Here is a 23,794-nt window from a genome sequence, read left to right on the forward strand (position 1 = left end):
GATTACTCTGGAAAGACTGAAATGAATAGCTTAAAATAAAACAACCAAGTAGGACCACGCAGGACAGCTAGCTGACTGCGTGGGCCAGGTCCTGGGCTCTGGAGAAATCTCTAGAAACAGAAATTGCAGGTTCTCTGTCTTCCTGCCGCTTCCAGTGTAGCAGAAGAGTTTATCATATGCGGTTGAAGTAACTGATACGTTAAAAAACACAACTAAACAGAGCCAAATACAACTTAATTTTGTTCTTTTGTTCTGGTAACTTTATTCATCCGGACCAAATCCATGACCCCTGGATGAAAAGTCTGGCAGGGCCCCCATGCTTCTTCTGCCGCTCTCAGATAATCCAGAAAGTCTTCTGGAATCACAGAAGCGGTTTCATTTCAGCACTTACTGTGTCTGGTCCCATGTAATAATGAGAAACTGACCTTGGCCTAGCTGCCTCTGCCCCCGCATGTCCTGTCTGCCTGTCTGCAGTGACTCTGCTCTCTCTCTGCTCCTGCTCCCATGCCATCTCAGCGCAACTGCTGTGGCCATAGGGCGCATGTTGGGTGCATGCAGGAAGGAGAGGTAGGAACTTCAGCCTCTTCTAACCTGGTTGGCTGGTGTCCTATTTTCTGATCTGGCAGACGGTTTGGGTCAGCTCTCCATGACCGGCTCTCTGGAGCGCTGAGGCTTTGGAAGCCCCTGGTGGGTGTATCTCCTTTCAGGTCGTTACGGGACAATAGGATACCTTCCTCAGCCCTGGCTGTCCAGTGGATGACCTCCAGCCCCTTCTTGCCTGGGTCTGCTCCCACCTCCAAGGATCCCTGGTTGCACATGTTGGACAGGATTTCTCTTGCTGGTAAAGGACACACAACTTTTCCTGGGAACTCTCATTCTCCTGCCTCCTCCACCCCACCCTCGCTCGGCAGGTGCAGTCTGTGCTGCGTGCATCCGCCCGTGGCCTCTGGCTCTGCCCCCAGAGCGGTTTGCCAGCTCCTCTGCTGTCTTAGGCAGATTCTGGGACAGACCCTGCCGCGTGGTCTGCTTGGGTTTGTGTGGCCGGCCCCTGTCTCCCAGCCGCAGGAAAAAAGCATCGAAGCCCCCATTCCGTGGGCCTTGGAAATGTGGGACAGGAGGCCAAGGAGGCCCCTTTAGAAAGGCCTCTTTCTAATCTAAGCTTTTCCCATATCCATAATCTGGCTGAGGGATCTGGAGTCGTTAAGGAAGCCCCCGGGTTGTTTCCTCCGCGCTCCGTGGCACGCGGGGAGGGTGAGTTTCCTGCCGGGAGCTGACTGTTCCACCCTTAGCTGGACGGAGAGAGAGGGAGCCTGTCCTAAAAATCCAGTTACTCGTCAAACCCCGGGAGCCAGGTACCATCGCTAACAGCATAACACAAAGAGAAACTGAGTTCCAGGTGGTTTAAATAACCTACCCACATGCCGTAACCCAGTGAGGAGGTCGGGCCTCGAACCCAGGCCCACCGAGCAGATTCTGTATTTGTCACTGCGGGGACACCTTGCACGTCCAGGATGAAGCAGCCTTGAGGGGAGAGGGCTGCCTCCTGACAGATATTTGGGGCAAACAAGAAAAGAAACTCGGGGTGAGAAACTGGAAGAGCCCCCACCCCTCCCCCTTTCTTGACTCCTGTCGGCCTGTGTGGTCCATGCGGCGTGGACAACAGACCCTTGTGGGTCAACGCAGAGGCCGTGCCACTCGGCGCCGGCCCCACGGCCATCACCGGACCGCTGGAGATGTGACCGGGCTCGGGACATGAGCCCGCTTGTTCGCTCACTCTCAGTGAAAAGAGTTTTGAAATGAGTTCTGAATAGACAGCATTTTCTTTGTGCGGTTGGTAAATAACACAGAGCAAAGTTAGCAAGTTGCAGCGCCTCTGTGTTCTGATTCTATGGAAACTTTTTGTAGGGAGAAGGGCAGGATGTTTTTAACTGAATGTGACCTCACGGGAATACTAGAGGTAAGGAGAAAAAAATGACTGTGGTAACTGTGGGTGTTTGACATCTCAGATCATGGCTTTTAATAAAGCCACATGAAGAGAGGTTCCTGGCATCATCCCACACGAAAACCAGTGCCTGGTAGCGTTGTGGAGGTGACATTCACATTGGTTTGGCATCTGTGTAGCTTTGATTGAAAACCAATGGTTTTCTTATGATAATTCTCATATCACATCTTTTTTTTTCTTCTTTAGAAAATAATAAAATTTGTGAATGGGGCAGCGTGGAGAAATCCTAAGAGAAATAGCGTAAGAGCGTTTTGGAACACATCTAGGAAAAGATAACTTTCGGCACACCTGTAGACACTCGCCAGGTAAAGGTAAGAGACAAATATTGGACAAAGTACATATAGGTTATTTTATTACATCACACTGGGTTGAGCTTTGAGAGAAAACACATGCCACTGGGGCGGTACGGGCAGAGGGAGGATGGAGGGCTCACCTTTTGCCCCTCTCTCTCCTGGGCATGGGCGTGGCAGCCCTGTGTCCCTCATGGCCATCAGTGGCCACCTGAGTTGTTTCTAATGCCGGCTCTGGAGCAGCCAAAGACACGTTCACCAGTTCGAGGGCATCTGAGTGAGTGCGATACTCTTCTGCTAAAAAGTCCATGTATTTAATATTGCAGCCGTTACTCGTACAGTATGGAATTTCTTTAGATTTATATTTGCACTGGGACTGACTCGTCTTCTGTTTAGGATTTTTTAAAACATCGCTTCTTCTGTGCTCAGATGAGAAGTACATCTGTTGCTTTCACATAATAAGCATTGAATATGGAGACGTGCTGAGTACTTGAACCACTTGCTTGTCGCTGTAGGAGACCTGCAGCATGTGCGGCTACATGTCTGTTTGCTGGAGTGCGGGCACCGAGGAATAAACTTCATGGTTCTTTCTTTGAGCCGTCGATTTTTAAAAATTCTAGGTAATTTAGGTTACTGAGAATGAACCTTATTTTGGACTTTTGAATGGGTGTTTTGAAGGAGGCTCAGAGGGACAAAGTTTGCATTGGTCACTACGCAGTACTTGGGATTGTAGATGAGTTTTTTAAGCAAAGCATAATAACCACTTTCATTGGTTGGTACGATATGTACACATAATGTTAGCACTATGAGGAGATTGTTGCTCCAGCTGGCATAGAAATTAGCTGTCGGTTCTCAGGACTGTGTAGTTTTCTGTCTCGTGACTGTGGTTAAGGAAAGCTCTTGCAGCTGGAGGAGGGCAGGCAGCGAGGCTCACAGCCGTGTTGCAGTCGGAAAGAGCTTCTGATTTTCCTGCAGTTGGTGGTTGCATTTGTTGCATGCAGCTCGGAGCCTCGATCTTTCTAACTATTTCAGATAAATTGCCATCAAATTAGTAGGAATGGTTCCTTCAGATCAATCTAAATAGTTTATGCCAAAGAAATGATACTTCTGTAAGCCATGTTCATGAGGCCAAGATAAAAATGACGTTCTTAGCAACAGAGTCCTACAGTAAATATACTCAAAATAACATCATTTTTCTTACTGACTTTGTAACCCAACCTTTTACGTGAGGCAGAGTCCTTAGTGTGTGACTGTGCGTTGTCTGAGAAAACCTATATTTCCAACACGAAATGAAAATAAAAAATTCCGAGATTAAAAACAGCTTTATTTTGATTACTCCTTTAAACGATTTGAATTAAAGTTCAGCTCTGTACACCGCCACATAGGAAACCCAGACCTTTGAGCAGCGCGTTGATGAATTGGGGTGGAAATGCAGGAGGATAGAAACGATGGCCGCCCTGGACTTTTTTCCAGACACCATTTACACATGCTGACCAGCAGAGGGCAGCGCAGAGCAATGAAGTCGCCGAGGCGTTTCAAACACACGTCTTGAAACCTCACATGGAAATACGTGCCTGAAAGTAGCGCCCACTGGACAGCGTCTGGGAGGTGGGGAGGGATGGCCTGGGGAGAAATGCCAAATGTGGGTGAAGGGAGAAAGCAAACAAAACACACTGCCATGTGCGTACCTATGCAACTGTATTGCATGCTCTGCACATGTACCCCAAACCTAAAATGCAATAAAATAAAATAAAATAAAATAAAATAAAATAAAATAAAATGTTATAAACATAAAAAAAAATAATAGCAAAACTTTCCAAAACGCTAAAAATGGGCCCCTCGATACGGAAGGATTGAGGTGCACGGGAGAGAATTTTAATTCCCTGAGGTCACGACTTTTCATTATGCAGCTTTTCGGAGTGATTTTTTTCTGGTAAAAAGATTGCAAAAATCACAAATTCAGATCTGCTTAAGAATCCCTAAACAACACAGCATTCGAAGCAAATGCAGCTTAGAAAGTTTCCCATTAAATGCCTATGTCCTTGATGCACAGTGATGGCCCATTGTTTTACTTGTTAATTTTTTTTCTTCTGAGAATTAACTGCAGAAAACGTTCTTTGTTTTATAATAAAACATATGTGACACTCTACCTTGGACACACATTTTACCCTTGCAGTCTGGAGGGAAAACCGGCTACACTGAAACAGAATTCCAAAGAATCTGAGGGGACAGTTCTGTGGGAACATGTTCTATTTCGTTCCAGGGTTATTATAAACTCTAGTTTCACGGTCTGTGCATAAATGTTTAGGGGATCTAAATGTCTTTTCACTAAATTTTATTTTGTAATCTGAAAGTTAGCATTTAAGACCATCATTCTTCCAGGTTAATTAGGATGATAAAATCCTTTCCTCTTTGCAAAAGTTCATGAGCACATAACAAATTGGGACTACTTTTACAAGCCAAGTGTCCCTCTTATGCCATTAGCTTTCTTGGAGTTACCTTCTAGATGACTTTGGCTCATGCTAACTTCAGATATCTGACATATCAAGTACGCTTGTCTTCAGAGGTTTCCCAGGCAACTGCAACAATTCATCTGGTTCTAGTCGAAAGTGCCCTTGAACTCTCAGCTCACTTTGCTTTCCTGTATGAGTCATGTGTGTAGCAAAAGGAAAAGCTCAAAAGACTTCATGTAACAGGCTAATGTGAGTGATGTGGTGAAGAGAGGGATGGATTTCACAGAAGGATCTGCTTGGGTGTTAAGACTTCAGCTGGGTGCCTGCGGGTTCCGTTTGTCAAGCTCTCATTTGCATTTGGGGGGGAAGACCACAAGCCACATCTTGTGTTCTGGGTTCTGTTTAACTCTTCTCACAGTTCCTAGAGCCCCAAACTCTTACCCTGGGTGTCCCCAAGGACTCTTTCAAGGCCTGATCGCCTGCCCACCAGGGAGTGACTGCCCCCAAATCTGAGAGGTGCCTCAGGACCCCAGCTGACTCACATGCACGCTGGTCTGTGAGAATCATTTTCCACATCTCATTTCTCACATAACCCCCTGGGAATCCATGGTTAGAGTCTTGTTCCATTTTGCTTAGAGGAAGAGTTCCCGAACAACGGAGTAGGGAGTAACTGGAGTCTCTGGTACTGTGGTTTGTGAGGGGTTCCTCTGCTTAACATTGATTATGTTCTTTATTGTGTTTAAAAGGAAAGGTTTCACCTCATCTAGGCAGGCAGGGCAGTTACACCATCACCCTTTTCCCCCCTTTATTTTGACTCCTGTCTTCACAGCTGATTGACTAGTGACTAGAACGATGGCAAATGAGACAATACAATATGGACAGCCTGCAAATCCCACTCGTAAGCTCTGTAAGTGGGAGCAGATTGCCGTCTGAGGACAGGGCTTCTGCAGAAAGTCTCTCTATCAGCTCCACATGGAGCTCCAAGTCTAGAGAGCTGCAACAATGAGTCATGTGTCATCTGGATCCAGCCACAGAAGCATGGTGACCACCCCTTCCCCCACCCCTCACCATTCCCTTCTCCCTGGATTTGTTATATTTCATTTCGTTCAATGTACTTACTGAGATGTAAACATTTCAATGAAATGTATCTAAGCAGGCAGATTTTTAAGGATTTACTTTCATGGGTCGATAACCAATTTTAGAAAGGCTATTTCCATTGATATGTGAAAGTATACAGTAGCTGCTCCAGCTACTAGCCCTTCCAACAGCTACACTTACCACTGTGATTGTCACTTTGAATAATCCTTGGGTTATTACAATTAACATAGATAAACATAATTTTATAGTGGGAAATGTAGTTGTCAGGAAGTAATCAATTTGAATAAATTGATTACATAAATGGTAGTAATCAATTTGAATAAATATTTCTATTTGTTTTCATAAAAGTTTTAATCCTCAAAAGAGAACTCTGACCAAAATAGGAAGATAGCAGGATGAACGAAACAGGTGGCATGAGTCATCTCACTGGCTTTTAATTAAAAAGGACCCTGTGGTGTTGGCGTGGACTGGACTCCACATAGGCAGTGCTTGAATTTCTTAAGCTGAAATCCAGCTGGAGAGTTCTTAATCAGAACGGACTTATTTTGATAATTCATAATCTGTGTATTCAGAGCGTCGACGTTACAGTTTTGATACCTAAATCACCGTTTTAAACATCCAGAGAGATATATGAATCCCGAGTCTCGGCCATTTATTCCTGAGCCGAAGGATTTCTGTGCAATGCTAACATGGAGTTTTGTCATCATGTTTCCACAACTGAATGAATATTCTGAATTAATAAGCATCACGTTTGTATAAGCTGAAGACTAGTTTAAGCTCTGCATTCATTGACGGGAACCGTAAGCAAGCGCTTCTTTTCATCAGCTTGTTCAAAAGGCGTAAACGTAATTACAGCTACCGACCGGTTAAAACAGTGATTGGGTCTGGACAAGCTAAGTAAAGTGAGGGGCTGCATGTTGTTTTGAGTACTTGGAAGAGTCTGGAAAAAAAGAATGTTTTTAAAAAAGGTGTTTTTACTGTTTATCTTATAGAAAAAGTCTGAGCATTAACCCCCACTAGAATTTTGGGGATTTTGTTTTTCTGAAACATTGGTTAAAATTCAGATAAGTTGGTACTTACAGTTTTTTTTTTTTTTTTTTTTTTTGAGACGGAGTTTCGCTCTTGTTACCCAGGCTGGAGTGCAATGGCACGATCTTGGCTCACCACAACCTCCGCCTCCTGGGTTCAGGCGATTCTCCTGCCTCAGCCTCCTGAGTAGCTGGAATTCCAGGCACGCGCCACCATGCCCAGCTAATTTTTTTTGTATTTTTAGTAGAGACGGGGTTTCACCATGTTGACCAGGATGGTCTCGATCTCTTGACCTCATGATCCACCCGCCTCGGCCTCCCAAAGTGCTGGGATTACAGGTGTGAGCCACCGCGCCCGGCCGGTACTTATAGTTTGAGAGAAAAGATGAGGAAGTGATGGAAATATCAAATGATGGGTTAGTTTTAAATGTCTGGGAATGCTCAGGGGCAGTGGGGAAAGAGGGATTTGCCTGGCCATGTCCCCAGAGCGCTGCTTGCACCTTCTCCTGAGGTCAGTTCTGGAAAACAGTGCTGGGTCTTTGGGTCACATCTTTATCCATCACATGGCCTGCCTTCATCTCTTAAATCCTGGCTCTGTTATGAGACCAGGGAAGGAGTGAGCGAGCATGTGCTCCTGGGCCTGGAAACAGCCCTCTGCCCCTGCTCCTTCCCTCTCGGCAGTGCCTGTCATTCATTCTTGCAACAGATATCTGAGCATGCTCTGTGCAGGGTGGGTCTCAGTGCTTTGAATGTGCGGTCTCGCTTAATTCTCTCAAAAGCCCTTAGAGGTTGTTCCTGTTACCTTTATTCTACAGACAATGGAACTGAGATTTTCAGAGAAGTAAGGATAAACATTTAATATCATAAAATTATTAAATGGTGATGTTAGGATGTAAATCCCAAACCACAGCTTTCCTCATTACTGCTTCAGAAACAGCTGTCTCTAAGGCGTTTACGCCTTAGTACTGATATTTCGAACCTTTTATTTTGAAACAATTTCAAACTTAGAAAAAGTTATAACTACAAAGTTGTAGCATAAATAATTCCTGAGTCACTCAGATTCCCCAGTCGTTCACCTTCGACCACATTTGCTCCCATCATCCATCTCTATTTCCGTGGGTATGTGTGTGTGTGTGTGTGTGTGTGTGTATTTATATGTAAGTTTCTGTTTTTCGTGATGAAGCATCTGTGGTAAGTTGTAGGTGTGAGTCCCCTTTACTGCAGTGCGTCTCAGGGTATGCTACTGAACGCATGGGCCTAATCTTACATACCCACCATACAAGATCAAAGCATGAAATTGACAGTAACACAACCTATACACCGTATTCCGATGTTACCAGTTGACACAACAATGTTCATCACAGGAAAGACAACCAAAGCTGGACAGCTGCGGTCCAGGACTGAACGCAGGACCAGGCCCTGTGTTTCATTGTCGTGCCTCATAAATCTCTTCTAATCAGGGACATTTCCTGGGTCTTTCTCTCTTGTGATCCTGACATTGTGGACAGAGAGGCCAGCTGGCTTGTACACTTTCCCTGTTTGGGTTTCTATGGTGTTTCTTCATGATTCGATTCAAGTTATTCCTTGTGGCAGGAATTCCACAGGAGTGATATTGTGATCTGTGTAGTCCTGGATGTCAGAAAGCACACAGATCGATTTGCCACGTTACTGGTTTGTTCACTGGGTAAGATGATACGTACTGGACTTCCTCATAGCAAAGCTACTGTTTTCCCTTTCGGAAGTATCAACCATAGCAAGACTGCTATTTGTTCCTTTGTAAGTATCAATCATAGCAAAGGTCCTGTTTTTACTTTTGTAAGAATTTTACCTTGTAAAAAGATATTTTGGGGTATGTTAATATATTGGTTTTAAAAAATCTCATTGATTTTAATATCTGCTGCTGATCCTTTCCTGAACCAGTTGCGATTATGAGGGTTGCCATTTGGTACGTTTGGTATTACCTATGTTTGGTGACTGTTGAGTAATGTACTATTAGTCTAGAGAGACAGTATCTCTGGTTTCCAGGCTGTAGTCTTGTGTGGTTTCATTATTAATCTAGGAACACACAGAATGCCTCACAATACTTATTTGACTATATTTTCACAACATCTCCACCAGGTAGGCGTTATTACATCCACATTTTGTATGTGAGGAAACTGAAGAAACAAGTTGGCAACATTTTCAGAAATAATAAAAATTAATCCTTAAGCCGGGTGCGGTGGCTCACGCCTGTAATCCCAGCGCTTTGGGAGACCAAGGCGAGTGGATCACAAGGTCAAGAGATCAAGACCATCCTGGCCAACATGGTGAAACACTGTCACTACTAAAAAAAAAAAATACAAAAATTAGCTGGGCATGGTGGTGTGCACCCGTAATCCCAGCTACTCTGGAGGCTGAGGCAGGAGAATTGCTTGAACCCAGGAGGCGGAGATTGCAGTGAGCCGAGATTGCGCCATTGCACTCCAGCCTGGCGCCTGGCAACAGAACGAGACTCTGTCTTGAAAAAAAAAAAAAAAAGAAAAGAAAATTAATCCTTAAGCACTGGTGATGTTCACAGTAAGATAATAGAATGAAGTTTTAAAAGTACAAAACAACACTTTAAAAAATCAAAAAAAATTATATAACATTGTGCCATGATTTGTAAACTTTGAAAGCAGAGACCAGGGAGAGACAAGACTTTACCTCATCCCAACATTTGAGTGAGGTGAGGCGAGGAGATGAAACCTGAAAAACTTTCCCACCATGGCCCAGCTTGCAGAGAAACCTGGAAGGGTTCGCAAATGGCAAAGGAAAGGAGAAGGTCCCTGAGGTCGGAACTTCCGTGTTTTTCCCAGGCTGAAAAGATGGAGAACAAGAGGAGGTAGGAAGGTTAGAATCATCAAAGCTAATTCTTATTTTAGCAAATCACAGAGATTTAGCAGGATGGAAAATGAAAGACCAGGCAAGACACAATTCTTCAGGTGGCAGAGACCCAAGCGATGAGGGCCGGGAAGACCCCAGGCGAAGTTCTTTTCCCCTGCTGTAGAGCAGCTTGGGACCTCAACCTGTTGGTTTTCCTGCCTTTTCCCCACCTATGAGGAAGGAAACTATACGATCCCTGGGGAGAAAACCTGAAACAGGGTAAGGGAAGGCCTGGAGCGGATTGTGTGAATGTGGCTCCACTGAATTGTGGGAAGGACCCAACGTGCCTCTAGGGATGTAGCCAGAGCATTGATGCAGAATTTTAAAGGGAAGAATCCCAGTCCACAAACCCTAAGTTCCTAAACCCAAGGGGAAGCTCCTTCTGACTCCTCCCCATGTGGTCAAGTCGAACAAGAGTAGGAGAAGGGAAAATAACCAACTCCCCAACCTGAGTTCCCAGGAACATGTGGGCAGGTGTCAGAGAGGGTGGGGCACGTGGTAAGTACAGGAGAATTGATCCAAACTATGTCAAATAGACAAAACAAGTTGAAAAGTCGTACAGGTCAAACAAGCATGCAGGAAAGGAAACCTCCTGGAGACCAAAGAAAACGCTACAAAAATGAGAACAGAAAAGAGAGACTAACAAACAATGTGAAGGAAAGGCAAGAGAAGTAAAATAGAATGAAACATGTGAAAGATGTTGTGTCTCTGAAGTCCATCTGGAGCATCTCTCGGCAAAGATGGTGGACTGAACATATGTGTGTACTTTTGCTTTTCTCCAAATCCCCACAGAAATAATGAAGATGATTTTAAAAAGTCTAGAAGCCAGGATATGGATGAATAGTAGCGACGGGGTTTCACCATGTTGGCCAGGGTGGTCCTTGTAAATAACTTAGCAGGACCCTCAAAATTAAAACGATAGATGGGAAGTTGACAGCCAATCTAATAGACAGGGCAGAATCTTCCAATAGCTAAGAAATTGGGAGTATTTGATAATTTTGGAAGTGGAGAGTGAAGTGAGGCAGCTGACGCAGAGAAGCCCGATTGGAGATTCATAGAAATAGAGGGAGATCTTCAATATTCCCTCCCTCATAGTGCAGGAGACGAGCAGGAGATGAAGCCCATGACACATGTTTATTTTTTGGAATTGGTAATACAAGAAGGTCTCTCTACTGAAGGACCCAGCCTCACCTGAGTGTACACACCCAGAAGTCAAGTGGATTGAGAGAATATTTGCATTCTGGAGGTTGAGATTCCCGTCCTTGTCCTGTCCCGCTACCAGCCTCCTCCAATAATAGCAGCCAGGTCTTTATCATCCAGAAATTCCCCTCCTGAGATTTGCACCCAAGAAGAAAGGTCCCGGAGATGCTGACCAGTGGAAGATCACCTGCTAGTGCAGCTCTCCAAGTCAGCTCTCATACCCAGAGCCCTACCGGCCATGCACTATGTCATCCTTAAATGTCCCAGGCTAACCAAGGAGAAATGAGGAGTAAGCAAAACTGGCAAACAGAGCAAAGCAGCTTGAAAGAAATGGAGTCGGTAAAGAAGAAGAAACCCCACAACTCATGCCATTGTCCCCAGCGTGATCCAATCATGGAACACGGCACTTGGAGAACAATGACAAGAAAACTCTTGGAAAGAAACATAATTAAAAAAAATTATTTTTAAAATTATTATGTTTAAAATCATATTTCATGATGGCAAAATACAAACTCCATGGAAACATTAGGAGGTGAAGTTGAGGAACCTCTTTCCAAATGGAGAAAATGCACAGAGTTAAAATATGGGAGGAAAAAATAGGACAATTGGATACTAAGGGGAATAAATCAACAACAAGGCAATTCAATATATTTCCAGGAAAGTGAGAGCCTCAAGTTTCTAGTTTTACAGGCTTTGTTTACAAGAAGAATGAAAACACATACAGTTAGGCACACCTGTAGTTTTGTTCTGAGGACAAAAAATAACAATGATTCTTTAAGCTTAGAGAAAGAGAGAGATTAAAGAGAAAATAATCACAAAATATAATGAGTTAGGACTATCTCATAGAAACAGTGGAATTTAGGTCTAACCTGTATTTTTATACACAGTCAAACTATCAATCAAGTGTGAAGGCTTCATAAAGATGGTTGAAAATATGCAAGAGTCAAAAATGTTTTGGCCGGGCGTGGTGGCTCAAGCCTGTAATCCCAGCACTTTGGGGGGCCAAGGCGGGTGGATCACGAGGTCAAGAGATCGAGACCATCCTGGTCAACATGCTGAAACCCCGTCTCTACTAAAAACACACAAAAAATTATCTGGGCACTGTGGTGCGTGCCTGTAATCCCAGCTACTCAGGAGGCTGGGAAAAAAATCACAAAATATAATCAGAAGAATTGCCTGAACCCAGGAGGTGGAGGTTGCAGTGAGCCAAGATCACGCCATTGCACTCCAGCCTGGGTAACAAGAGCGAAACTCGGTCTCAAAAAAAAAAAAAGTTTTAACTTCCAGATTTCCTATCTCCAGAGCTATTGAAAGATATGCTCCACCAAAATGAGGGATTAAACTAAGAAGGAAGAAAATGTGGGAACCAGGAAACAGGGATCTATTACCAGACAGAGGTGTGGGATCCCAGAATGTGGGCGAGGGAATTTTGAGGCTGATAGTTTCGTAGAGCTAGAAGCCAACTGGTTTAGAATGGAACAGGGAGGATGTTCTGAGACGGGCTCTCCAGAAAGATGAACTGATCATGCACCTGTGGCATCTGAATGTCCTGAGAGGAAATTTCTGTGACTGCAGAACAGTGTGAGGTCAAATTCATAGGAATGACTCGGAAAACACTGAAAACAAATTTTAAGACAATTATTTGTGTGCAGAGCTGTATTTGGGGATCCTGAAGCTTACAAAATGTTGGGGGCCCTTTTTGAGATAAGAATACAAAATGATAAATACAAATTTAGGTTCCAGAACAAATATTTATTTAGAATGAGTAAATATAATTACAAGAAATTACACATTTAAAACTGCAGACATATATTGAAAGCAAAACAAGTTACGGATAATATTTTCATTTTAAAATTGTTTTTATTGACCAACAGCCTTTATATTCCTATATTATTATTTGTATTTTTTATAGAGATGGGGTTTTGCCATGTTGGTCTCCAACCGGCTGGTCTCAAACTCCTGACCTCAAGTGATCTGCCCACCTCGACCTCCCAAAGGGTTGGATTGCAGATGTGAGCCATTGTGCCTGGCCTATTCCTATATTATTTTTAATATGTTTTTAAGCACCTCTTTATTGACAATGCTCTTGTAATATTTTCCACAGAAAGAATGGAAAGCTAATCCAATCTTTTTGTAATGTGATTAATTAAATTTATTTATTTTAAATTAATGGCTTAGAAAGTTCTCTTTCAATATTACTCTTCTGTATTGAGATTGTCGTAAATTTTTAGTATTTCTTCACTTTTTACAGCAAAGTGACAATAGATCTTGTTCAGAACTGATAATCAGTGTGATTTCCCTGGTAGCCAAACCGAAAATCAAACTATTATGCTATTTCGAGATGATGGTAGGCACCAGAAGATTTACATCAAGTGTTAGACCAGAAGCCCTTTCCATCAGTGACCAGGTTTGGCATCTGCTAGGAAGAGAAAGCCTGGTATGTGGTCACCAGTGTTTCTGTTCTTTTTGCTTTATAGTTTGGAATTTACTGAGACATATTTAACTCCCGATTAATTTTGTTGAAGTTACTCACAATCATATTAAGAGTTAGAGAGGAGGACATCAGCAAGGTGGCTGAATAAAGGTGCCCAACCGCATTTCCTGGCCCACCCCCACAAAAATGAATAAATAATGAATAAACAACTATACTTTGACCAGAGTGGCTGAAAAAGAGTGTGAGAGTACAGCAGGCGTGGCAGAAATCCTGTGGAGCACTCACACTAAGTATGGGCTCTAAGAGAAGGGAAAGAGCCATGCCATCCCATGCCACCCCACCTGTGCCACCCCATTCTTTTTATTCAGTTCAGAACCAGGAAGGACTCTTCCCTGTGGAGGAAAGGTAAGCAAGAGGTACCCAGTGGCACCTACCACTGCTGTGGACACCAGCAGTCTTCACTACTGGAGAATCCTGCAGTCTTCAAGGGCCCTGAGCTCAACTTAGGGAGCTGCCTGGAGTTCACATAGCTGTCCTGCTCCAAAGCAGGAGCTTCCATTGTGCCTCCTGTCTTGTAGACCAAGCTGCTACTACACTGTGCCATCTTGAAACCAGAGCCACTGCTGGAGTGTGTCCTGCTTGGGGGTCCAGTCACCACTGTATCCCTTTATCTCCGAGGCCCAGCCACCATTGCACCACGATCTCAAACATGGTAGTCAGCATTCCCCAGCTGAACCACAGCAAGTCCTTATCCCCGGGAAACAAGCTACCCAGAAGCCACTACATGTTCCTCATTCAAGTTGCTGCTGTGCTGCAGCCCCAGCCACTTGGAGCCAAGGCCCCATGGAGCAGCCATGCGTCTCAGAGCCTGAACTAGCCCAATGTCCCACTCCCAGCAAATTGGAACTTTGGTCCAGGAGAGCAGCTACATCCTTGGTATCCAAGGTCTTATGGCAGTCTGTACCTCAGGCACCTGGATCCCAGCCCAGCATGGCAGCCACACCCCGCAGTGCTGAGCTGATGTGGCAAACTGGTCCCCAGAGAAACAGAGCCTTGGCTGAGCCATGCTGTCCCACCCCTGGGCTGAACACCTGCCGTGCCCCACCTTCCTGGATCTGAGTCAGCCCTGTGGAGTGTCATTTGATGAGGCACACATCTCCCTCAGAAGTGGCACCTGCTTCCCAGAGCCCAAGCTGTAGCTGTGCTCCACTGTTCTGGGGTCCCTGCTACCACTGCACCTGGCCTCACAGAGACTGACCTACTACTGTATTCCACTACTCTGGGACCACAGTCATCACTGTGCAGTACCCACACTTCTGGTGCCTTAGTTGCCACTGTGCCTTATTAATTCTAGGACCTGAATTGCCGGTGTCCCCTGCTTTCTGGGGACTGAGCCTCTGGAACATCCCTTCTCCCCTGGAGCCATGCCAATGCTGTGCCCTGGTCTCCAGGCTTACAGTCACAGCTACATCCCTGAACCCTGGGCACAAGCTACCGGGGGATGCCTCAGAGTCACAGTCCTTGGCTTGGTGGGAGACCTGCATCCACCTGTGCCTCAGAGAATGAACCTGTGCCCACATCACAGGTGGCACAGTAGTTCAACACGACACTGAGTCCAGGACCCCAGTTCTACAGCCATTCCAATCACTTGTGCCATTGAACACAGAGATGCTATGCCTGCCTGTGGCCCATGCCACATCTGATACGACAGGGATCCCTTCAGCTAAGTGTGCCCACTGTGGGGGAAATAACAGGAGAGTCCCTAATGCCCTTGCCACCAAGAACCCTAACAATCTACCATGCCACCACCACTGGCACAAACTCCTACAGTCTAAAACATGAGGTACCCACAGTCATTGCTGAGGAAGCTGCACAGAGACTACACTACCGTACCCACTCAGAACCAGAGCCAGGTGCTCTGCTGACCTGACACCCCAGGACTCATCTGCAGATGAAAGTCTTTCCCTATGGAAGCCCCTCTGTAAAATTAGAGACAACTGTTCACTGGATGCACAGATATCAATGTCGGGACATAAGAAATATGTAAGAGGAAGGAAACATGGCACCACAAAAGGAAGACCATAATTCCCTAGTAAATGGCCACAAAGAAACTGAAATTGAAATTGCCTAAAAAGGAATTAAAAAAATAATTTTAAGGAAATGAGAATACAGATAGACAATTCAACAAATTCATGAGCTGAATGAGAAAGTCCACAAAGAGGTAGCTCTCATGAAAGAGAACCAAATAGAAATCTTGTAGCTGAGGAACTCAATGAATAAAATTTTAAAAATTGACAGCTTCAATAGCAGACTAGACCAAGCAGAAGAAAGAATCTCTGAACTTCAAAAGAGGTCTTTTGAAATAACCTGGTTGGGGGGAAAAAGAGTGAAGAAAATCTATGGGGTTTATGAGATGCTCATTAAATAAACAAATATTTCAATATGGGGTCATCAGAAGGAGAAGGGGAGGAAAGGCATGGAAAACTTATTTAACAAAGAACTTGCTGAACAATTCTCAAGACTCGAGAGAAATATGGATACGCGGATTTATGAAGCTCAATGATCTCCAAACAGGTTCAACCCAAAGAGGGTCTTACTGAGGCATATTACAATCAAAAGTCAGAAATCAAAGACACAGAGAGAATTAAAAAAGAAGAAAGAGAAAAATGTCAAATGATACATCAGGAAATCTCCATTAGAGTATCGGTGGATTAATCAGCAGAAATCTTGCAAGCCAGGAAAGAATGGAACAACGTATTTAAAATGCTGAAAGAAAAAGAACCTGTTAGTCAAGGATTCTACACTTAGTAGTGCTGACTTTCAGAAATAAAGGAGAAATAAAATCTTCCCCAGAGAAGCAAAAGCTAAGAAAATTCGTCACTACTCGACCTGCCTTACAAGAAATATTTAAGGGAGCTCTTCAGCCAGAAGCAAAAGGATGATGATTACAATCATGAACATACATGACAATATAAAACTCACCAGTAGAGGCACATTCATTGTCAAATTCAGAATACGTCTTTACTGTAGTGGTGTTGTGTAAATCTTCAACTCTCCAGTATAAAGGTTAAACATCAAAATGGTCAAAAATAACTATGGCTACATTAAGCTTCTAAGAAATATGCAATATAAAAAGATGTAAATGTTGACAACAAAACATAAATTGTAGATGACGGCGGAGAGGTTAAAAGTCTAGAGTGTTTGTATGTCATCAAAGTTAAGTAGTTATCATCTTAAAATAATCTATTATAACTGTAAGATGGTTTATGTAAGCCCCATGGTAACCACAAAGCAAAAAACTACAGCGAATACACAAGTAAGGAAGAAAAAAAAAAAAAAAGAACAGCAGCTAAACATTACAGAAAATTACCAAATCACAAAGGCAGACAGCAAAAGAGGAAGAAAGGAAAACCAATCTACAAAACAACCAGAAAACAATTAACAAAATGGCAGGAGTTAAGTCAATACCTATCAGTAATAACTATTATCAGTAAAAACTGAATATAAATGGATTAAACTTTCCAATGAAGAGACAGAGACTGTCTAAATAGATATAAACCCAACATCCAACTTTATGCTGCCTGCAAGAGACCCATTTCAGCTTTAGGGATACACGTAGCCTGAAAGGGAATTAAAGAAGGTATTCTACACAAATAGTAACTGAAGGAGCAGAGATGGCTATGGTCACAGCAGGTAATAGACTTCAAGTTAAAAACTGTTAACAGGAGACAAAGAAGGTCATTATTTAGTGGTAAAAGGGCCAACTTATTAAGAATATATAACAATTATAAATATATATGCAAATATAACAATTAAATATAAATTTTAAATTATAAAATATAGAATACCTAAGTATATAAAGCAGATATTAATGGACATGAATGAAGAACTAGATAGCAATATAATAATGGCTGGGGACTTTAACACCCCACTTTCTAAAATGGATGGATCAACCAGACATAAAGGTAATAAGGACACACTGGATTTGAGCTTCCCTTTAGGCCAAATAGAGCTAACAGACATATATGGCACTTTCAATCCAAGAGCAGCAGAATAAACATTCTTCTCTAGTGCACATAGAACATTCTTCAGGAAAGCCCTTATGTCAGTCCACAAAAGAAGTGTTAACAACTCAAGAGGACTAAAATTATATCTCACACTTTTTCCAACCACAACAGTGTGAAACCAGAAATCAGTAGCAGGAGGAATTTTGGAAAATTCACAAATATGTGGAGACTAGACATGTTCCTGAGCAACCAATGGGTCAAAGAAGAAGTCAAAAGGGAAGTTTAAAATATCTGGAGACAAAAGACAATGGAAACATAATATACTGAAACCTATGAGCTGCAACAACAGTAGTTCTAAAAGGCAAATTTGTAGCAATAAATGCCTACATTATAGAAGAAGAAAGCTCCAAAATAAATTGCCTAACAATATGCCCCAAGGAGCTATAAAAAGAGCAACAAATGAAACCTAAAGTTAGCAAAAGCAAGGAAATAATAAAGATCAGAACAGAAATAGATCAAATAGAGCACAGAAAAACCAAAGATGAAATTCATAAAACCAAGAGCTGGCTCCTTGAAGAAATAAACAGAATCAATAATCCTCTAGCTAACGCAAGAAATAAAAGAGACAAAACCGAAATAAGTAAAATCAATAATGAAAGTGGAGACATTACAACAGACACCTCAGAAATAAAAAGAATTATAAGGAACTATTCTGAACAATTGTATGCCAATAAATGGGATGACCTGGAAAAGATAAATAAATTTCCAGAAAAATTATAACCTACCAAGATTGAATCAGAAAGAAATAGAAAGCTTGAATTTACCGATAACAAATCAAGAGAATAAAGAAGTAGTTAAGAACCTTCTAACCAAAAAAACCCCAGGCTTCAGAGCTGAATTCTATCAAAGATTCAAAGAAGAATTATTACCAATACTTCTTCAATTCTTCCAAACAATAGAGATACAGACAATACTTTCAAAAATATTTTATGAGGGCAATATTACCTTGATACCTAAGCCAGGCAGACACCATAGAAAAAGAAAACTACAGGCCAATGTCTCTGATGAATGGTGATACAAAAATCCTTAATAAAATATTAGCAAGCCCAATTCCACAATGCACCAAAGGGATAATACATCATGACCAAGTTCATTGCGGGCATGCATGTTTGGTTTAACATACATAAATCAATGTGATACATCACATCAGCAGAGTGAAGGAAAATAACTATGATTATTCTCAATTGACATCTCAATTCTGGGTCTCAATTGATGTGGACAAAACATTTGATGAAGTTCAGAATATTTTCTGATCTTTCAGGATTGAAACTCTTAACAGTTTAAGTACAGAAGAAAAGTTCCTCAACACAATAAAGGTCGTTTATTTAAAACCCCACAGCTAACATAATGGTCAATGGTGAACAACTGAAAGCTCTTCCACTATGACCTGACACAAGGCAGGAATGCCCATTCTTACCGCTTCATTCAACCTAGTGCTGCCTACTAGCAAAAGCAGTCAGACAAGAAAAGAAATAGAAGGCATCCAAATGACAAAGGCAGAAGGAAGATTATCTCTATTTGCAGATGACATGATTTTCTATACAGAAAACTCTGCAGATTCCACAGAAACTCTTAGAACTAAATGTTCGGTAAATTTGTAGGATATAAAATCAATGTAGAAAATCAGTTACATTTCAATGCACAACATTCAAGCTGGAAAAACATCAAGAAAACAATCCCATCTCAATAGTATAAAAGTGCTTAGGAATAAACTTATCCAATACAGTGAAAGATTTGTATGCTGAAAACTGTAAAACAATAAGAGAAATTGGAAAAGGCAAAAATAAATGTGTCCATGGATAGGAAGAACTAATATTGTTAAAAATGGCCATGCTACTTAAAGTGATATGCAGATTTAATGAAATTCTTGTCAAAATTCCAATGTTATTCTTCACAGAAATTGAAAAAATACTTTAAAAATTGTATGAAACCACAGAAATGTCTGAATAGCCAAAGCAATACTAAGAAAAATAAAATTAGAGACATACTTCCTGATTTAAAATTATACTACAAAGCTAGGGTAATCAAAACAGTATGGTACTGAAACAGAACCATAGACAGTGGAACAGAATGAAATACCCAGAAATTGATTCAAGCATATACAGTTAACTAATTTTTGACAAAAGCATAAAGAGGATATAATGGGTAAAGGATAGTCTCCTCAATAAAAGAGACTTATTGGAAGCACTGTTCTGGAAAAATTGGATTTTCACACACAAATGAATAAAATTGGACTCTTATACCATATACAAAAATATCAAAATGGGTAAAAGGCCTAAACTTAAGACCTAAAGCCATAAAACTCCTAGGAGAGAGAGAAGGAAAAAACTTCTTGACATTGGTCATGGGTGATATTTTTGGATATCACTCCAAAAAGCTCAGGCCACAAAAGTAAAAATAAATAAATAGGACTATGTAAAACTAAAAATTCCTGCACAGCAATCAACAGGAAAATCATTTGCAAACCATTTGCAAAGAAAGCAATCAACAGGAAAATCATTTGCAAACCACATATCTGATAAGAGATTAATTTCCAAAATTTATGAAGGACTCCTACAGCTCAATAGCAGAAAAACATAACCCGATATTAAAAAAATGGGTGAAGGACCTGAGAAGCCATTTCTCCAAAAAAGACATAAAAATGGCCAACATGTATATGAAGAAGTGCACCACATTATTAGTCATCAAGGGAATGCCAACTAAAACCACAATCTGTCAGTTATGACTTCAGACCTCTTAGGATGATCGTTATGAAAAAGACAAGAGATGCATGTTGGTAAGGGTGTACAGAAGAGGGACATAGGACACTACTGGGGAAAATGTATATTGATACAGCCATTAAAAAAATAGTATGGAGGTTTCCAAAGAAATTCAAAATAGAATTATTTCACGATCCAGAAATCCTCTTTCTGGGCATATACCTAAAGGAGATGAACTTACCATCTTGTAAAGATGTGAATGATGCAAATATTCATTGTGGCATTATTCACAACAGCCAACATACGGAAACAATGTTAAGTGTTCATTGATGTACAAATGGATAAAGCAAATGTGTTATGTATTTACCAATTGGTATGGTCTGGCTCTGTGTCCCCACCCAAATCTCACCTTGAATTGTAATCCTCACATGTTGGGGGAGGGACCTCGTTGGAAATAATTAGATCATGGGGGTGGTTCCTCCATGGTGTTCTCATTAGTGAGTGAATTCTCATGAGATCTGATTTTTTTTAATGGGGCTTTTCCCCATTTGCTTGGCACTTTTCTCTCCTGCCACCTTGTGAAAAAGGACGTGTTTGCTTCCCCTTCTGCCATGATTATAAATTTCCTGAGGCCTCCCCCAGCCATGTGGACTGTGAATCAATTAAACATCTTTTCTTTATTAATTATCCAGTCTTGGGTATTTCTTATAGCAGCGTGAGAACGGACTAATACACCAAAGGAATATTACTCAGTCTTACGGAGGATCCTACCATTTGCCACAACATGGATAAAGATGAAGGACATTATGCTAAGTGAAATAAGCCAGACACAGAAATAAAAATATTATGTAATCTCACTTATATGTTAGATACATGCAGAGAGAATCGATGAGTGTTACTGGGGTGAGGGTAGGGAAGGAAATGAGGAGACAAAGGTCAAAAATATAAAGTAGTCGATATGGAGAATGAACAAGTCTAGAGACTTAATATAACATGAAGACTATAGTGAATAAAATTGTACTAGGGATTTTTGTAAGTAAGTGGTTTCTAACAGCTCCTGTCACAACAAGTAACCACATGAGATGAAGATACATTAATCCGCTTCACTATGGTGACAGTTTTACTACCTATACGTTTCCTGTAATATCATGTTGGAAACCTGAAATACACACAATAAAATTCATTTTTAAAAAGAGTTAGAAATTTTGTCTACCATTTATTTTTGTGCCTTTTCTTGTATATTTAAATATATGGGCATACGTATTCTGTGTGTTTGCATACTTTTCAATTTCCATAAACGCATCATTTTTAGTAATTATGTAAAAGTGTTCATAAGTTCAGTTTTTAGGTTTAGATTAATTATGTTTTAGCCTATCCCGTCAAGTTTGCTTGAATCTGAAAATTCGATATTTAGGTTGGAGAGCATTTTCCATTTTGTGGAGGATACTGCTTTCGGGTATCTCATCCCCAGGGACAGGTTTGTCCAGTGGCCAGGCAGGGTATGAAGCCACCATCACCATTAACACAGTTTTCTGTATTTGGATTCCAGTAACCATGTCAGCTTCCTCTCTTCCTCGGGCTGAGTTCTTTCTCACGGAGCACGAGAAAGTCAGTGTCTGTAATTCGGCTTCTCTGTAACCCTGGAAGCTTTACATTCAGCAGACGTGGTTCTAGCACCGAAGCCGCAGTCCAGCTCTCCCCATGAGCTTCCTGGGCTCTTACCTGGCCATCTTCGCGGTTTCTTGATGCCCTCACTTCCCGACTGGAATTCTCACTTCTCAGTAATGTCTTTCTATATCACCCTGTTAAATCGGCAAGTCCCAGCCTGCTCTTCACAGCCCTCCTTACTTGCAGTTTTGTTTCTTTGCTTTCCAAAGCACTTATCAATCTCCATTGTAATATGTTTGATTCCTCTATTTATATGCTCAAGGAACAAGGCAGACTAGGATTGTGTCTCTCTTGCTCACAGATCTGCCCCCGCCCTTAGAAAAGTACTTGGACATAGTAGATACTCAGTGAAGTGCTGTTGTACAGGGGAGATGGTGCTGGTCCCTACGCTGAAGAAGTCAAGTCCCTCTGCAGCCCAGCTGGGACACTCTGTGACATCCCCAATTACAAACTTTCTCTTACAGAATTTTTCCAACGAGAGACTTCCCCCTTGACTCACGTAATAGGCTTTCCGGCCTCCTTGCCATATGGTTCCGGAAATGTTCCCTTCTCAGTCCGTATCCACTCTCGTGTCTTGAATCATTGCGTCTGCTGTGTTTCTGCAGTTTCTTTCCCCTTCATGTGATCAGCATGTTGATTTTCAAAAGCCAACAGTTAATACTAAGCACAGAAGACTGGTGTTGAAAAAGGTACAAGATTTTATTCATTTAGCAAATGTTCTAAGGTTCATCGCTTAAGGAATTTATACTCCAGGTGGAGACACAAGCACAACAGTTTGGGTGAGGATATAGTAAAGGACACAGGTAGAATATCAGGCGCTAGGCTACCCTCTGTGTTCATTTTGTGGCAAGAATTAAAATATGAAATGTAAATGCTGTTTTCTGACTTCCCTTCCCACACCATGTAAAGAGAGGGAGCTTCAAGGAATGTCTCCTTGTCTTACAGAGAACATAGGAATTACTAAGATTAAAAAAAAAAAAATCTGAGACATGAAGAAGTCTAGGAAAAAGGAAGTGGAAGAGGGAGCTGGGACTCAGGAAACACCCTGCTCAGGCGGGGGTTGGAAACAGGACAGGATGCCTGAGCAGCTCTCATGGGATGCACGTTTGGGGAGAAGAAGCACTAAGGAAGATTTTGAAACATTTTTTTGTATGTTTTGAGGCCAGACCCACTGGGTGTTGTTGAAGATCTGTGAGTACAACGATGTGATGAGAATTACACTTAGATGATCTTGGCAGTAGCCTTCAGCTTGTGTTATGCATATGCACATGTGTGGTATTTGGAGGGATGCCTTAAATAAAGAACATTATTAACGGTTTCATGCATTTTCTTTTGAGATAAAGTTTTGCTCTTATCATCCAGGCTGGAGTGCAATCATGTGGTGTCGGCTCACTGCAACCTCCACCTCCTGAGTTCAAGAGATTCTCCTGCCTCAGCCTCCTGAGTACCTAGGATTACAGGTGCCTGCCACCACGCCCAGCTAATTTTTTGTATTTTTAGTAGAGATGGGATTTCACCATGTTGGCCAGGCTGGTCTCAAACTCCTGACCTCAGGTGATTCTCCTGCCTCAGCCTCCCAAAGTGCTGGGATTACAGGCGTGAGCCACTGTGCCTGGCCTCTTGCATTTTTTTCGTTTCCCACAAATATGCAAAATTACTGCCTCTTGAGTGTGACTTTATTTTGTAGTAACAGTTTTTTAGAGAGGAGCACATCTGCAGTTTTACATGGTCAGTGAACAGAAAGTGATTGACCGTGGGAAACTGCTGAATGCATTTTGAGGACACGTTGCAATGCATTTTGAGGACACCCGTTCAGGACTGAGTATATATGGTGATGCTGGCTGCACACATGTTATTCTCTGCTCTACATTTCTCTCCCCTGTTGTGGACTCTAAGGGTCCTGTGCCATAGGTCTGGGCATCACTGACTATGTTTTCCGAAAATGGCAGAGAAG

The 23,794-nt window shown here is 42.1% G+C and overlaps 1 protein-coding gene and 1 long non-coding RNA gene across 12 annotated transcripts in view; both read left to right on the forward strand.

Annotated features, from left to right (window-relative positions):
- The first annotated feature begins 1,882 nt into the window (after window positions 1–1,882).
- LOC144579808 (uncharacterized) overlaps window positions 1,883–23,794 on the forward strand; it is a 177,023-nt gene continuing 155,111 nt past the window's right edge. Inside the window, exons 1-2 of the long non-coding RNA XR_013528224.1 lie at window positions 1,883–1,957; window positions 2,189–2,313. This is a non-coding gene — a long non-coding RNA (uncharacterized LOC144579808). The remainder of the gene's footprint in view (window positions 1,958–2,188; window positions 2,314–23,794) is intronic.
- ST18 (ST18 C2H2C-type zinc finger transcription factor) overlaps window positions 2,187–23,794 on the forward strand; it is a 319,368-nt gene continuing 297,760 nt past the window's right edge. For all 11 annotated transcript variants that reach the window (XM_078353509.1, XM_078353520.1, XM_078353515.1 and 8 more), the window contains exon 1: window positions 2,187–2,313. The gene's annotated coding sequence lies outside the window, so the exon portion shown is untranslated. The remainder of the gene's footprint in view (window positions 2,314–23,794) is intronic.

Source organism: Callithrix jacchus, chromosome 16 (genome assembly GCF_049354715.1).
Source record: "Callithrix jacchus isolate 240 chromosome 16, calJac240_pri, whole genome shotgun sequence".
Classification (NCBI taxonomy): Eukaryota; Metazoa; Chordata; class Mammalia; order Primates; family Cebidae; genus Callithrix; species Callithrix jacchus.